The sequence below is a fragment of the Chiloscyllium plagiosum genome, unplaced genomic scaffold, assembly GCF_037043375.1.
Source record: "Chiloscyllium plagiosum isolate Xiang-an unplaced genomic scaffold, Cpla_swu_hap1 HiC_scaffold_35, whole genome shotgun sequence".
NCBI lineage: Eukaryota > Metazoa > Chordata > Chondrichthyes > Orectolobiformes > Hemiscylliidae > Chiloscyllium > Chiloscyllium plagiosum.
This window is the reverse complement of record NW_028270173.1, coordinates 43347446-43363114: the sequence shown is the minus strand read 5'-3', so window position 1 is coordinate 43363114 and position 15669 is coordinate 43347446. Positions and strand designations below refer to the sequence as shown.

The 15669-nt window shown below is 41.3% G+C and overlaps 1 pseudogene; it reads left to right on the top strand.

Annotated features, from left to right (window-relative positions):
• The first annotated feature begins 13631 nt into the window (after window positions 1-13631).
• On the top strand, window positions 13632-14277 carry LOC148140723 (uncharacterized; annotated as a pseudogene).
• The last annotated feature ends 1392 nt before the right edge of the window (window positions 14278-15669 follow it).

Genomic DNA, 15669 nt, shown 5'->3' with positions numbered 1-15669 from the left:
TTTTTTGGTTTTGGAGACAAGTCTCTTGATTAAACTTAAAATATAAGCCATGTCTATTAATTTAACCTGAGGCAGTGTTTGTAGAGGAATAAGACGGTGTTATTTTCTATTGTGAAGGAGCAAAAATGGCCTTTGCAGTGATATGTACTCCTTGTCAGATGTGGGAGTTTAAAGAGAGTTTAAGGGTTACTGCGGTTATATCTGCCATAAATGATGTTGGATGCGAATCTTATCAGATCGAGTGCATCGTCTGGAGAGACAAATAGAAGCGATGAGGAATTTGCAACAGCACCAGTATGTGATGGATTGCAGTTATAGAAAGGGGGGAAGCTTTCAGATACAGTCACATAGATGGGTTAAATTCAGGAAGGGTAAGAGAGGTAGGCAGCTCTAGCAGGAGTCTTTTGTGGATATACCCATTTCACACAAGTATGCTGTTTTGTAAAATGTAGGGGGTGATGGATTCTCAGGGGAACGTAGCACAAACAGCCAAGTTTCTGGTATTGAGAATGGCTCTAATGCAACGAGGGGTAAGTCGGCTTCCAAGAGATCAATTGTCTTCGGCGATTCTGCAGCCAGAAGTACAGACCGACTTTCTGTGGCCAGTAGAGAAAGCAGAATGATGTGTTGTTTCACTGGTGCTAGGATCAAGGATGTCTCAGAGAGGGTGCAGAATATTTTCACGGGGGAGAGGGGCCAGCAGGAGGTCATTGTCCAGATTGGAACCAACGATATAGGAAGGGAAAAGATTGAGACTCTGAAGGGAGATTAGACAGTGTTAGGTAGAAAGTTAACAAGGAGGTCATCAAGGGTAGTAATATATGGATTACTCCCAGTGCTACGAGCTAGGGGGGGCAGGAATAGGAGGATAGAGCAGATGAATGCATGGCTGAGGAGCTGGTATATGGGAGAAGGATTCACATTTTTGGATCATTGGGATCTCTTTTGGGGTAGAAGTGACCTGTACAAGAAGGACGGATTGCACCTAAATTGGAAGCGGACAAATATACTTGCAAGGGAATTTGCTCGAACTGCTTGGGAGGATTTAAACTAGTAAGGTTGGGGTCGGGGCGGTGGGACCCAGGGAGATAGTGAGGAAAAACATCAATCTGAGACGGGTACAGCTGAAAACAGAAGTGAGTCAAACAGTCAGGGCAGGCAGGAACAAGGTCGGACTAATAAATTAAACTGCATTTATTTCAATGCAAGGTACCTAACAGGGAAGGCAGATGAACTCAGGGCATGGTTAGGAACATGGGACTGGGATATCATAGCAATTACATAAACATGGCTCAGAGATGGGCAGGACTGGCAGCTGAATGTTCCAGGATACAAATGCGACAGAAAGGATAGAACGGGAGGCAAAAAGGAGGGGGAGTGACATTTTGGCTAAGGGATAGCATTGCAGCTGTGCTCAGGGAGAATATCCTTGGAAATACATCCAAGGAAGTTATTTGGGTGGAACTTAAAAATAAGAAAGGGATGATCACCTTTTTGGGCTTGCATTATAGACACCCCCCCCCCCCCCCCCCACCTCCCTTGTAGCCAGAGGGAAATTGAGAAACAAACTTAGAAGGAAATCTCAGCTATTTGTAAGAATAATAGGGTAGTTATGGTTGGGGATTTTAACTTTCGAAACATAGACTGGGACTGCCATAGTGTTAAAGGTTTAGATGGAGAGAAATTTCTTAAGTGTGGACAAGACAATTTTCTGATTCAGTATGTGGATGCACCTACTACTGAAGGTGCAAAACTTGACCTACTCTTTGGAAATAAGGCAGGGCAGGTGACTGAGGAGTCACTGTAGGAATACTTTGGGGACAGTGACCATAATTTTATTCGTTTTAAGATAGTGATGGAAAAGGATGGACAAGATCGAAAAGTTGAAGTTCTAAATTGGAGAAAGGCCAATTTTGATGGTATTAGGCAAGAACTTTCGAAACCTGACTGGAGGCAGATGTTTCAGGTAAAGGGATGGCTGGAAAATGGGAAGCCTTCAGAAATGAGATAACAAGAATTCAGAGAATGTATATTCCTGTCAGGGTGAAAGGGAAGGCTGGTAGGTATAGGGAATGCTAGATGATTAAAGAAATTGAGGGTTAGGTTAAGAAAAAGAAGGAAGCATACATCAGGTCCAGGCAGGATAGAGTGAGTGAATTCTTAGAAGAGTGCAAAGAAAATAGGAGTCCACCTAAGAGGGAAATCAGTAAGGGCAAAACGGGGACATGAGATAGCTTTGGCAAATAGAATTGAGGAGAATCCAAAGTGGTTTTACAAATATATTAAGGACAAAATGGTAACTGCGGAGAGAATAGGGCCCCTCAAAGATCAGCAAGGCGGCCTTTGTGTGGAGCCACAGAAAATGGGGGAGATGCCAAATGAATATTTTGAATCAGTATTTACCGTGGAAAAGGATATGGAAGATATAGACTGTAGGGAAATAGATGGTGACATCTTTCAAAATGTCCAGATTACAGAGAAGGAAGTGCTGGATGTCTTGAAACAGTTAAAGATGGATAAATCCCCAGGATTTGACAGGTGTACCCGAGAACTCTGTGGGAAGCTAGAGAAGTGATTGCTGGGCCTCTTGCTGAGATATTTGTATCATCGATAGCCACAGGTGAGTTGCCAGAAGACTGGAGGTTGGCAAACGTCGTGCCACTGTTTAAGAAGGGCGGTAACGACAAGCCAGGGAACTATAGACAGGTGAGCCTTACCTCGGTGGTGGGCAAATTGTTGAAGGGAATCCTGAGAGACAGGATGTACATGTATTTAGAAAAGCAAGGACTGAATCCGGATAGTCAACTTGGCTTTGTGCGTGGGACATCATATCTCACAAACTTGATGGAGATTTTTGAAGAAGTAACAAAGAAGATTGATGAGGGCAGAGCAGTTAATGTGACCGATATGGATTTGAGTAAGGCGTTCGACAAGTTTCCCCATGGGAGACTGGTTAGCAAAATTAGATCTCATGGAATACAGGGAGAACTAGCCATTTGGATACAGAACTAGCTCAAATTATAGAAGACAGAGGGTAGTGGTGGAGGGTTGTTTTTCAGACTGGAGGCCTGTGACCAGTGGAGTGCCACAAGGATCGGTGCTGGGCCCTGTACTTTTTGTCATTGACATCAATGATTTGGATGCGAGCATAAGTGGTACTGTTAGGAAGTTTGCAGATGACACCAAATTTGGAGGTGTACTGGACAGCGAAGAGGGTTACCTCAAATTACTACAGGATCTGGACCAGATGGTCCAATGGGCTGAGAAGTGGCAGATGGAGTTTAATTCAGATAAATGCGAGGTGCTCCAATTTGGGAAAGCAAATCTTGTAGGACTTATACACTTAATGGTCAGGTCCTAGGGAGTGTTGCTGAACAAAGAGACCTTGGAGTGCAGATTCATAGGTCCTTGAAAGTGGAGTCCCAGGTAGATCGGATAGTGAATAAGGCGTTTGTTATGCTTTCCTTTATTGGTCATAGAATTGAGTACAGGAGTTGGGAGGTCATGTTGCAGCTGTACAGGACATTGGTTAGGCCACTGTTGGTATATTACGTGCATTTCTGGCCTCCTTCCCATCAGAAAAATGTTGTGAAACTTGAAAGTGTTCAGAAACTATTAACAAGGATGTTGCCAGGTTTGGAGGATCTGAGCTCAGGGAGAGGCTGAACAGGCTGGCACTGTTTTCCTTGGAGCGTCGGAGGTTGAGGGGTGACCTTATAGATGTTTGCAAAATTATGAGGGGCATGGATATGATAAATAGGTAAAGTATTTTCCCTGGGGTCCAGGAGCCCAGAACTCGAGGGCATAGGTTTAGGGTGAGAGGGGAACGATATAAAAGAGAACTAAGGGGCAACTTTTTCATGCATAGGGTGATACGTGTATGAAATGAGCTGCCAGAGGATGTGGTGAAGGCTGGTACAATTGACACATTTAAGAGGCATTTGGATAGGTATATGAATCGAAAGGGTTTGGAGGGATATGGGCTGGGCCCTGGCAGGTGGGACTAGATTGGATTGGGATATCTGGTTTGCATGGACGGGTTGGACCGAATGGTCTGTTTCCATGCTGCACATCTCTATGACTCTATAACAAGACTCCAGAGACAGTATTTTCCTGTTAAGGTGAAGGCAAGGCTGGTAGGTGTAGGGAAAGCTAGTTGATTAATGAAATTGCGGCTTTGGTCAAGAAAAAGAAGGAAGCATATGTCAGTAATAGACAGCAGAAATCAAGTGATTTCCCAGAAGAATATAAAGGCAGTAGCAATATACTTAAGATGTAAATCAGGAGCGCAAAAAAAGGGGAAATGAGATAACTTTCGCAGATAAGGTTAAGGAGAATAAAACGGGGATTCTACAATTACATTAAGGACAAAAGGGCAAAGAGGGAGAGAATAGGGTGCATTAAAGATGAACAAGGCCATCTAAGTGTCGAATTTCTTGAGCTGAGTGAGATATCAAAATAGTGTTTCATGTCAATATTTTTTGTAGAGAAGACTTTGGAAGCTAGAGAACTTGGAGAATGAAACATTACAGAAGAGATGGTCCTGTACCTATTAGAATGTATAATGATGGATAAAACACTAGACCTTTATTAGGTGTATCCAGACCTCTTTGGAATGCTAGGGACTCATTGCTGGGCTCCTTGCTGAGATATTTGTATTATCGATAGCCGTGGGTGAGGTCCTGGAAGACTAGAGGGTGGCTAATGTAGCGCTATTATTTTATAAAGTGGGAAGGAAAACCCAGGGAACCATAGATCATGGAGACTGATGTCAATAGTGGGTAATTTGTTGGAGGGCATTCTGAGATACGCGATATACATGCATTTGGTATATTAAGGACTAGTTCGGGATGGGCTGCACGGCTTTGTTCTTGGAAAATCATGTCTCCTTCATTTGATTGAGTTTTTGGAAGAGGTGACAAAGAAGATTGATGAAACCAGTGTGGTGGATGTTGACCAAATGCATTTCAGGAAGACATTCGGCAAGGTTCAACATAGTAAGCTGGTTAGCAAGGTTAGATGACATAGACTCGAGGAAGAGATTGCCAATTAGATACAAAGGTTGCTTGATCATAGGACATAATGGGTAATGGCGGAGGGTTGTTGCTCAGATTGAGACCTCTGACCACTAATGTGCCAGAAGAATAGGTCCACTGCTGTGTGCAAATTATTTGCATGTGAAAAAAGGAGGAATAGTTAATAAGTTTGCAGATGCTACCAAAATTGATGGTGCAGTGGACAGTGAAGCAGGCAATGGCAGCGTACAACTGGACTTTATTCACGTGGGCTGATTGGCTGAGGAGTGGCAAGTGTATGTTAACTTAGATAGATGAGGCAGGGCAAACCAGGCCAGGTCTTATACACTTAATGGTAAGGTCCTGCAGAATGTTGGTGATCAAAAAGTGCTTTGTGGTGCAGGTTCATAGTTCCTTGAAGATGGAGTCACAAGTCGACAGGGTCACGAAGGCACCGGTTGGAACACTTGCCTTTATTGGTCATTGCATTTAGTTTAGGATTTCGGACGTCATGTTGCAGCTGTGCAGGGCATTAGTTAGGACACTTTTGGAATACTATTGGCAGCTTTTGTCTCCTTCCTATTGGAAAAAATGTTGTGAAACTTGAAAGAGTTCAGAAAAGATATATAAGGATGTTGCTATGTTTGGAGGAGTTGAGCTCGATGGAGAAGCTGCATAGGCTGGGGCTATTTTCCTTGCAGCATTGGAAGTTGAGGTGTTTATCGAGTTTTATAAAATCATGAGGGACATGGATCGGGTGAAAAGACAAAGTGTTATTTTTTTTCTCAGGGTTTCTGATTAGATTAGATTAGATTACTTGCAGTGTGGAAACAGGCCCTTCGGCCCAACAAGTCCACACCGACCCGCTGAAACCAACCCACCCTGACCCATTCCCCAAAACTGGTGGGAATGGGTTTCAGGTGAAAGCGAAAAGATTTAGTAAGATCTAACCTGCAATGTTTTCATGCAGACTGTGGTGCGAATATGGAATGGGCTTCCAGAGGTTTTGGTGGATACTGGTACAATTATAACATTTACAAGGCAACTGGATGGGTTCATGGATTGGAAGGGTTTACAATGATATCGACCAAATGCTGACAAATGGTACTGGATTATTTTAGGTCAGCCTGAACAAATTGATCTGAATGGTCTGTTTCCTTGTTGTCCAATTGTATGAAAGCAAGAATCTTCTCCTACAATTTACTGACCACTGATATAAGGGTCACTGGATTATCCCTGTTGCCTTTATTAAACATAGGAACAACATTGTGTATTCTTCAATCTTCTTGAAACTCACCTTGGCTAAAGTCAACAGAAAGATCTCGGTCAACACCCCAGCAGTTTCCCCCATTGCCTCCTTCAGTATCCTGTTAGAGGTTACACCAGGACCTGTGAAATTATCGACCTTAAATGTTTATCAAGACCTCCAAAACCACCGCTTTCCTAATGTGGAAATGCCCAAGGGGAACAATGTAACCTGTCAGTAATCAAATAGTGAGGAGAGACAATACAAGTGGAAAGGTACAGTTTTGATGGTGGTGAATAAAAGACAGTTTGTTGTTTCTTTTAAGTCACTTCAGGCGAAACTGAGCATTCGATAAAGCATATGGGATTTTTGGCATTTATAAGTAGATTTAATCGGAACAGATGAAAGGAAGTTACACCAATCCAATATATAATTGCCTCAGTTATTTCCCTCCCTAAACCACACTAAGTCTCTATTCCATTTTCCTCCCTTAAGCCTCAAATGATTACGCACTGTGATCAAGATTCTGCTGCAACATTGCTCTCAGTGACTTAAACCAAACTCAAGGCTGCACAGCTCCTCTTAAAAACCTGAAACCATTTAAAGCAAAGGCACCACGTTAAGAAATTCTTGTGTATGGATCAAACAAATATCGCAATACTTTATGGTTGTGGAATGAACATCCAGTTTTTCCTTAAATAATAGCAAAGGAAGAGCGCCTTCACCACACCGACTACAAAGGTTAAGAAAAATCCCTTTCATCATTTGCCCAAAGGAGAACTGGGCATTAACCACTTTATACTGGGTTTGCTTTTCCACAAAGCAAAACTGAAATTTAAACAAGCCCTGTACATGTAAAATTTATTAAAAGCCATAAAGAAATTTCAGCTCCTACAATTTGACCTTTTTTTTACATCTAATGATCACTGTCTGTTTAACAACCTAATGGACCTTAGAATTTGCTTAGCTTTATAACCTGATTAGAAATTGTTGGGTTTGCTCCTTCTCCAGCATATCAACAGGAGCCACTTATGCCAGAGTGTTTTCAAAGCAATAAGCAAAGCCTGAAGACAAATGAAGAAATATTAAGTCAGTTGGCACAAAGTGGAGCCAAAGAGGAAAATTTGAAGTGTTTTAAGAAAATAGCAGCTACGTCTCCATCTGCTGTAACTAAGTTAAGATGAAAATTGGATAAACACCTGGAGGAGTCAAAAAGAAATTTAGTTACCTTCGAAGGAACCTCATCTGCAAATCATCATCCACACTGCTAGAAACTGATTCTTGTTTGGACGTCTTGCAACTTTTGACTGAGTTCTGTGTGCAAGGTCTGAAATAAAACAAAAACAACATGTTGAAGACTTTGGAAATCTGGAATAACACAAAAAACAGGAGAACACCATAACACTCAACATTCTCATGTCTAATTATCAATCTCCAAATTGCTGTCCAGTTTACTGCCTCCTCTTCATGTACCTTAATGTCCCAAGCATTCAAAACTCTATCCATCTCAGCCTTCATATATTGTTAAAATACCTCCCAAATAGAAGTCTTTAAGATAGAAAATGCCAAAACTTTATCACTCATTGAGTGAAGCAATTTTCTCATCTGGATCCGAAATAATTGCTTTTGATCCTGAAACTGTCACTTTTTGCACCAAGGCACAAAATAATATTGAATATCCTCTCAATATTTCTCTGCAAAGCAGCTTCAGAATCTTGTATATTTCAGGCAGATGACCTCTTATTTTTCCGAACTACAGATGCCCAAGTTATAGAGCCTCTCCTCACAAAAAGAACTGTCTCGATCCATTGTCCAATCTGTTAAATCTTCACTTCACTGCCTCCGATTAGAATTCATCCTTTCTTAAATATGAACAGCAAAAAAGTACGTCGCTTTCCAATTGTGATGTCATGCAAGCCCTGCACAGCTGCAGGATTTCCTTATAAAAATGAAGATTAACATTTATTTTTCTCATTGCTTGGTGTACCTTCATGATAGCATTATAATGCTTCGAATGCATAACATTTGGAAGATTGTCAGGTTTGAAAAAAAACTTCAGCTTCTCTATTTTTGTCAGCAGTGAATAATATCATATTTAATTTGTCACACTGTTGCTCACTTCATTTAAAAAATCACACAGCTTCTTGAATAAGGAGCAGCGCTCCAAAAGCATGCACTTTCAAATAAACTTGTACAACCATAACATGGTTTTGCGTGGTTTTTAACTTTGTCCACCCCAGTGCAACATCACCATCTCTACATCGTGGATCACTTAATTAAATTGGGTCATAGACAATTAAAACAATTATTTATTTTCTTTTTCCTAAGTAATGAACATAGATTCCAAATAGTAAAGGCCCCAAGGTCCCTCCTTGCAGGACTCCATTAATCACAGCCTGCCAACTCAGAAATACCCATTTAACTCTAATTTCAGCTTCTGTCTGGTAACTAATTCTTGACACTTTCGAACACAAGGAGCCGTAAACTTGTTGTATAAACCTTTTCTGTGACAAGCTATCAAAATATTTTGACGTCTTTTAATATACTATTTGCGTGTATCACAGGGTCTGAACAGATTCCCGAGTCAAAATCGAAAAGGGTAAGAGACGTGTGCAGGCAGAAAGGGTTTACTTAGAACCAAACTCTCAGAAAAAAAAAATCAGTTAGTGTTAACGTGTAATATAACACAATCAAAAGCCAGCTTAAATAATGGAAAATTGGGTTTATTAAATGAGAGAAAGGCTTTAAAAAATGAGGCACCAAAGGAGGTTTACTGGTAAATACAGAAAAATCGTAATTGCACATCATGGAACTACACAGTTCAGGTCGCTGAAGGTTGTTTGGTATCAACTACAAATTTGGAGGTTTTGAAGAAATTATAGAAAGTAACAAGGATTCAGGCACTTCATAAACAAATACTTAACAGGTATAAGGCTTCAACTGCTAAAATTGACAATTTGCTGAATAATAGATGAGTTTTCACAGTCAATATGAGGCTATTTGTTCGAAAGGAAGATGAACAAAAGGTTTTCAACGACCAATATGTACCAGATGTGGCTAGTAATTGGAGAAATTTATCATTATAAGTAGAAGAGGGAAGTCCACAGGATGAATACTGCACACAGGATGAGGGCCAGGAGGTTGGACCATTGCATTGGAGACATGAAGTACAAAGATGAAAGGTAGGAAAATGTGGGTAAAATCAAACACTGAACTGGCATCAAACATGCTCCTTAAAGTGATCATGAATTGTTAAAGAAATCCAAAGATGGAGAAGTCAAACAATAGTGCACAAAAAGATAGAAGTAATGGTGTAGTTTAACAATGAAAAAAATGAAGATTGATATTGCAGTTTCAACACAATGCTCACGAATGGAGAAATCTCCAAACTGTAATGGGCGCATAGCAGTACTTGGCTATCTCATTTTCTTTTTACAAAGAAAGGAATAACATCTCTATTTTTATATTCCACTCCCTTTGCAATAACGCGAAACATTTGCCTTCTGTATGACCTGGTGAACTTGGATTCTACTTTATTTTGTAATTCATGCATGAGGACTCCCAGATGCATCTGTATTGAAACTTGCTGCAGTTTTTCTCCACTTAAGTAACATTCAGCTCCTCTATTATTCCTGCCAAACAGCATAACCTCACATTTCCACACATTACATTCCAGCTGACAAATTTTTGCCCACTCACTTAGCCTGTATAAAAGCTCTCCACACCTTTTGCATCCTCACCATATTAATTCCTACCTATTTTTTCTTACACGCAAATTAGCCAAGGCACATTCATTTTCCTCATCCAAATCATTGTAATATATCATCATAAACTATGTGCCCCCACCCACTCCATGAGATGCAGTTTGCTATTGTGATTAGACCCCATTTGTCCCAATTCGGAAGAGGCCGAGTGTTATTATCACTGGACTATTAGTTTAAAGATTGAGATAATGTTCTGAGCCTGGTTTGAATACTACCAAGGCACACAGTGGAATTTGAATTTAGTGAAATCTGGAATGATAGACTACTCCTATCAGTGTCTTCTTTGCCTTTTTATTACTTTCCTTCACTCATATCGACTTAATGTGCACCAATCCAGGATTATTCCTTGCTACCATATTTATTCCATTCTCTATGAAGCATACTACCCGACTCCCAGTTCCTTCATGCATGCTTTTGCTTAAAAGTCACATACATCTGAATATTTAATTCCCATTGTTGATCTTTTCCAAACAACAATGATTAGCTTTCAGTTTCTATTACTTCACTTTATCCTGAGATTGTCACCGTCCTTCAGCAGAATCTCATTCTTTGTCTGACATACTATATCTACCTGTATAGGGCTAAGAGAGACAGAGAAAAACCATGTTGTTAATAAGTATTAAATGGAGATTTCTATTCAAAGTTTGTGAGAAGATTTGTAGCTCGGGTGCTCGTTGCTGTGGTTCTGTTCGCCGAGCTGGAAGTTTTTGTTGCAAACGTTTCGTCCCCTGTCTCGGTGACATCCTCGGTGCTTGGGAGCCTCCTGTGAAGCGCTTCTGTGGTGTTTCCTCCAGCATTTATAGTGGCCTGTCCCTGCCACTTCTGGTTGTCAGTTTCAGCTGTCCGCTGTAGTGGCCGGTATATTGGGTCCAGGTCTATGTGTTTGTTGATGGAGTTTGTGGATGAGTGCCAAGCACTGAGGATGTCACCTAGACAGGGGATGAAACGTCTGCAACAAAAACTTCCAGCTCGGCGAACAGAACCACAGCAACGAGCACCCGAGCTACAATTCTTCTCACAAACTTTGAACACCTACGGGCGAGAGACGCTACGACAAGCCAGGAAATGGGAATCCTGCGCTAACCGCCTAAGCGCCACATACGAACAACTCCGGTTACTGCATGAATGCCGAAAGAATCGAATCCTTCCACCAAGTGTCAGATACAGGCCACCAGTCAACAATCCACAAGCCGGAGACACAGCCAGACAAAACGGACTCAGGATGATCCAGGTAATGATTACAGACGCGCACAACCGACTTCACAGATACAGACATGAAATTGCGCGCCAAAAGTCGTTAATTTCAAAAACCACGAATCAGGAATGGACCCGGACCATAGAACAGGCTGTCACCATAGGACAGAACAGGACCACATACCGCAAAAAACGGCACTAAAAGAAAAAATGGCCAAACTAACACACAACAAAGAGGATACCACAACACACACCTGGGTTAAAAACCTCTCCCACAGACAGATCACAGACACGGAAAGAACAATACTGGCCAAGGGACTCAACTACACCCACAGGGACGCCAAGACAGCAGACTTCCTAGCAGCACTAGAATGCACACTCAGAAACAATGGACCGACAGAAGAGAACAACAAACAGTGAGACAAAGTATCATACCCCTGATAACAAGGAAAAGACAAACACATAATCTCAACACCAAGGAGAGGGAAGCATTAAAATCACTAAGAACCGATAAGAACATAATCATACTACCAGCAGACAAAGGCAGAATGACGGAAATCCTGGACAAAGCAGAGTACATCCAAAAAGCACAACAACTACTTGCAGATACCAACACCTGCCAAAAGAGGGAGTTTGACCCCACCCCACAGCTCACCAATAGGATAAACAACACACTGAGGAATCTACAAAAAAACGGACAGATAACCAGGTCGGACCGACATAGAATGAAACCTGAAAGCGACAACATCCCCAGATTCTATGGACTACCTAAAGTGCACAAACCAGTCATCCCACTCAGACCCATTGTATCACTACCAGGGACACCATCACATAAACTGGCGAAAGAACTACAGCAGAAACTGAAACAGTTGATCAGCGGATCCAGACACTCTATACAATCAACACAGGAATTCTTAGACATCATCAGAAATATACACATAGACAAGGAAGAAACCATGGTCTCATTCGACGTAACGGCACTGTTCACGTCTATTGACAAAGCCCTAGCCAGAGAAACAATAGCCAACCTGCTGAACAGCCATAACAGACAACAGGACGTTGAACCCATCAACAAAGATGGCATACTTAAACTACTGGACTTGTGCCTCTCAACACACTTCACATTCAACAACCAGATATACGAACAAATCAACGCAACACCCATGGGCTCACCGATCTCGGGACGCATCGCAGAAGCAGTAATGCAAAGGTTAGAACAAACAGTCTTACCACAAATTCAACCCAAACTCTGGGTCAGATACGTGGATGACACCTTTGTAATCATTAAAAACACGTAAATAGAGAATACACACTGGATCATCAACTCCACACTCACAGGAATCTGATTCACGAGAGAGGAAGAAAAGGACACCCAACTCCATTCCTAGACGTGAGGGTACAGAGAACACCAAACGGAGAATTCACCACTAAGGTACACAGGAAAGCCACACACACAGACCAAGTGCTGAACTATGAAAGCAACCACCCCAATACACACAAACGAAGTTGCATCAAGACACTGTTCAAAAGGGCCACAACACACTGCAGCACACCAGAACTGCAAAAGAGGAAGAGGAACACCTATACAAGGTATTCGCAAAAACGGATATCCTCGCAATTTCATCAACAGATGCCTAAGGGAGAGACAACAGAACGAGGACATGCCGCAATCCAAAGGACTAGCCACACTACCATACATCAAGAACATCTCTGAAATGACAGCCAGACAACTGCGACCACTGGGACTTATAACAGCACACAAACCAACAGCCACTATCAGACAACAACTCACCAAAACGAAGGACCCGATACCCAGTATGAGCAAAACTAACGTAGTGTACAAAATCCTATGCAAGGACTGCACAAAACACTATATAGGACAAACAGGAAGACAGCTAACGATCCGCATCCACGAACATCAACTAGCCACGAAACTATACGACCAACTATCCCTAGTAGCCACACACGCAGACGACAAGCAACATGAATTTGACTGGGACTTCACTACCATTATAGGGCAAGCGAAACAAAGAACAGCCAGGGAATTCCTAGAATCTTGGCACTCATCCACAAACTCCATCAACAAACACATAGTCCTGGATCCAATATACCGGCCACTACAGCGGACAGCTGAAACCGACAACTGGAAGCGGCAGGGACAGGCCACTATAAATGCCGGAGAAAACACCACAGAAGCGCTTCACAGGAGGCTCCCAAGCACTGAGGATGTCACCTAGACAGGGGACGAAACCGTTGCAACAAAAACTTCCAGCTCGGCGAACAAAACCACAGCAGCAGAGATTTCTATTTTCACAGCAAGAAAATTCCCAATTTCATCATTGTTGGCCTGTCTACATATTGTCGTGCATGCATATTGTATCCAAGCGAGAGAGACGCAAGGACATATACACAATGGAGAAGCCTTGGAAATGTCGTTTCTGTGAGAAAGGATTCAATTATCCATCCAAACTGGAAATTCATCAACGCAGCCACACTGGAGAATGGCCATTCACCTGCTCTGTTTGTGCTAAAGGTTTCAATTACTCATCTAAAACTGAAAAATCATTGACACAGCCAGACTGGGGAGAGGCCATTCACCTTCTCTCTATGTGGAAAAGGTTTCGGTCAATTCTCGATCCCCCAGACACATCTGCGGGTTCACACTGATGGGAGACCATTCATTTGCATTCATTCGGGGAAGGGATTCAGACAGTCACTTCATCTAATTGCACACCAGAGAATTGACACAGGGGAAAGGCCGTATACATGCTCTATGTGTGGGAAAAGATTCACCTACGTATCCCACCAGCTGACACACCAGCGCGGACACACTGGGGAGCGTCCTTTCACCTGCCCTGTGTGTCAGAAGAGATTTACACGGTCATGTGAGTTTTTGAAACATCAGCGGGTTCACACTGGAGAAAGGCCATTCATGTGCTCAGTGTGTGAGAAGGGATTTAATCGATCTTCTAGTTTACAGAGACACCAGCAAGTTCACATGAGTTAGAAGGGATTTGAATCTTCTAATATTGCTCGTGTTAATTATGCACAAGACTGAATCAGATGAATTTAATCAGTATTTGTTTTGGATTCTGTTAATACTGGGACCTTTGTTTGGAATAATGGATCATTGGTTGCTTTCATTCTCAGAACTTCAATATCCTTTTCGGAAGCACTGTTCAACAGAGAAGCAAGGCGATTTATAAATGCATTTTTGTTAATTAAAAGGGAACAATAAATTACGTATAAGGAAACACATAATAGTGGTGTGAAACCTATATTCACAAAGAGAATTGACTTCAAGAAACAGAGAATAGTACTTAAAATAAAACCGTCAGAACTATTTTCAAAATGGAAAGTGCTCGATCTTAATACTTTGAAGAGTAACAGGCAAAGTCGATAAAGATGACGCAGTAGATGTAACTTTTTTGTTTTTAAAAGGCATTCAGTCAGTTAGAATATAGTCCATTCATGACAAAGTCAGAGCATGTGGAGTCAAAGACTAGGTTTAATTGACAGGAAGCTCTCTGTACACCAGAATATTCATGAAGGTGGGAAGCTCTGTTCCATATTGTTTGACCCGAGGAATGTTGTTACTCACTGCTTATATAAAGGATTTCGACTTTTGAATCATAAATTAAATTTTATAATTTAAAGATTAAAGTAAAATGGAAGTATTTTTTGATATTAGTGAAGAGACTGATCTCATTTGCATAGAATAATTCACTTGTTTTAACGACACGTCAGTGCACAAATATGTTTTAGGACATTTGTCCCCTTGAAATTGTGCAACCTTTTGTAGAGATCCTAGCTGATCTGATTGCGACTCAAACTCCAAATTCCTGCTGGTAATCATGGACTGAAGTAAGGAAAGGTTCTCTTTTCTGGGACCTCCATTACCCTTTTGTGGAGAAATTTTCAAAGATTATGAACTCTTGAAGAAAAATAATTCTCTACATCTCTATTTGAAATGTGACACCTCTTGTGTTTGAATTGCATGGTAATCTCTCTCACAAAAGCAAAGTACTTTTCATCATCTTCTCTCAAGGCCCTCAATCTGTTTGTTAAATACAGTAATGGAGTACTTCCTGAGTTTATGTATTTTAGCAGAACAAATAAGTGACTGTCTTCAGTTTTCTAACCTTCAAAATGTTGACATAATGTTGGAAAATAGCAATTGTATGCAAAGCTTTTCCGTATATGAGTTGCCCACAGATCTGTGAAGATACCTTAAGTTTGCAAACATTATTCAGTTTTCGGAGAATTAAAACTCCAGCTTTAACAAATGAAAATGTTTGATCCTTAATCAATTTTTTTTTAAATTGGTGGAATATTGTCTAAATATTTTGTATATGGGAAATGATTTCCCCATTCAGCCCAGCTATTAACACAATGGAGTGACATTTGACAATAGGGGCTGATTCTGCTGATAGTACTTTGATTAAACACA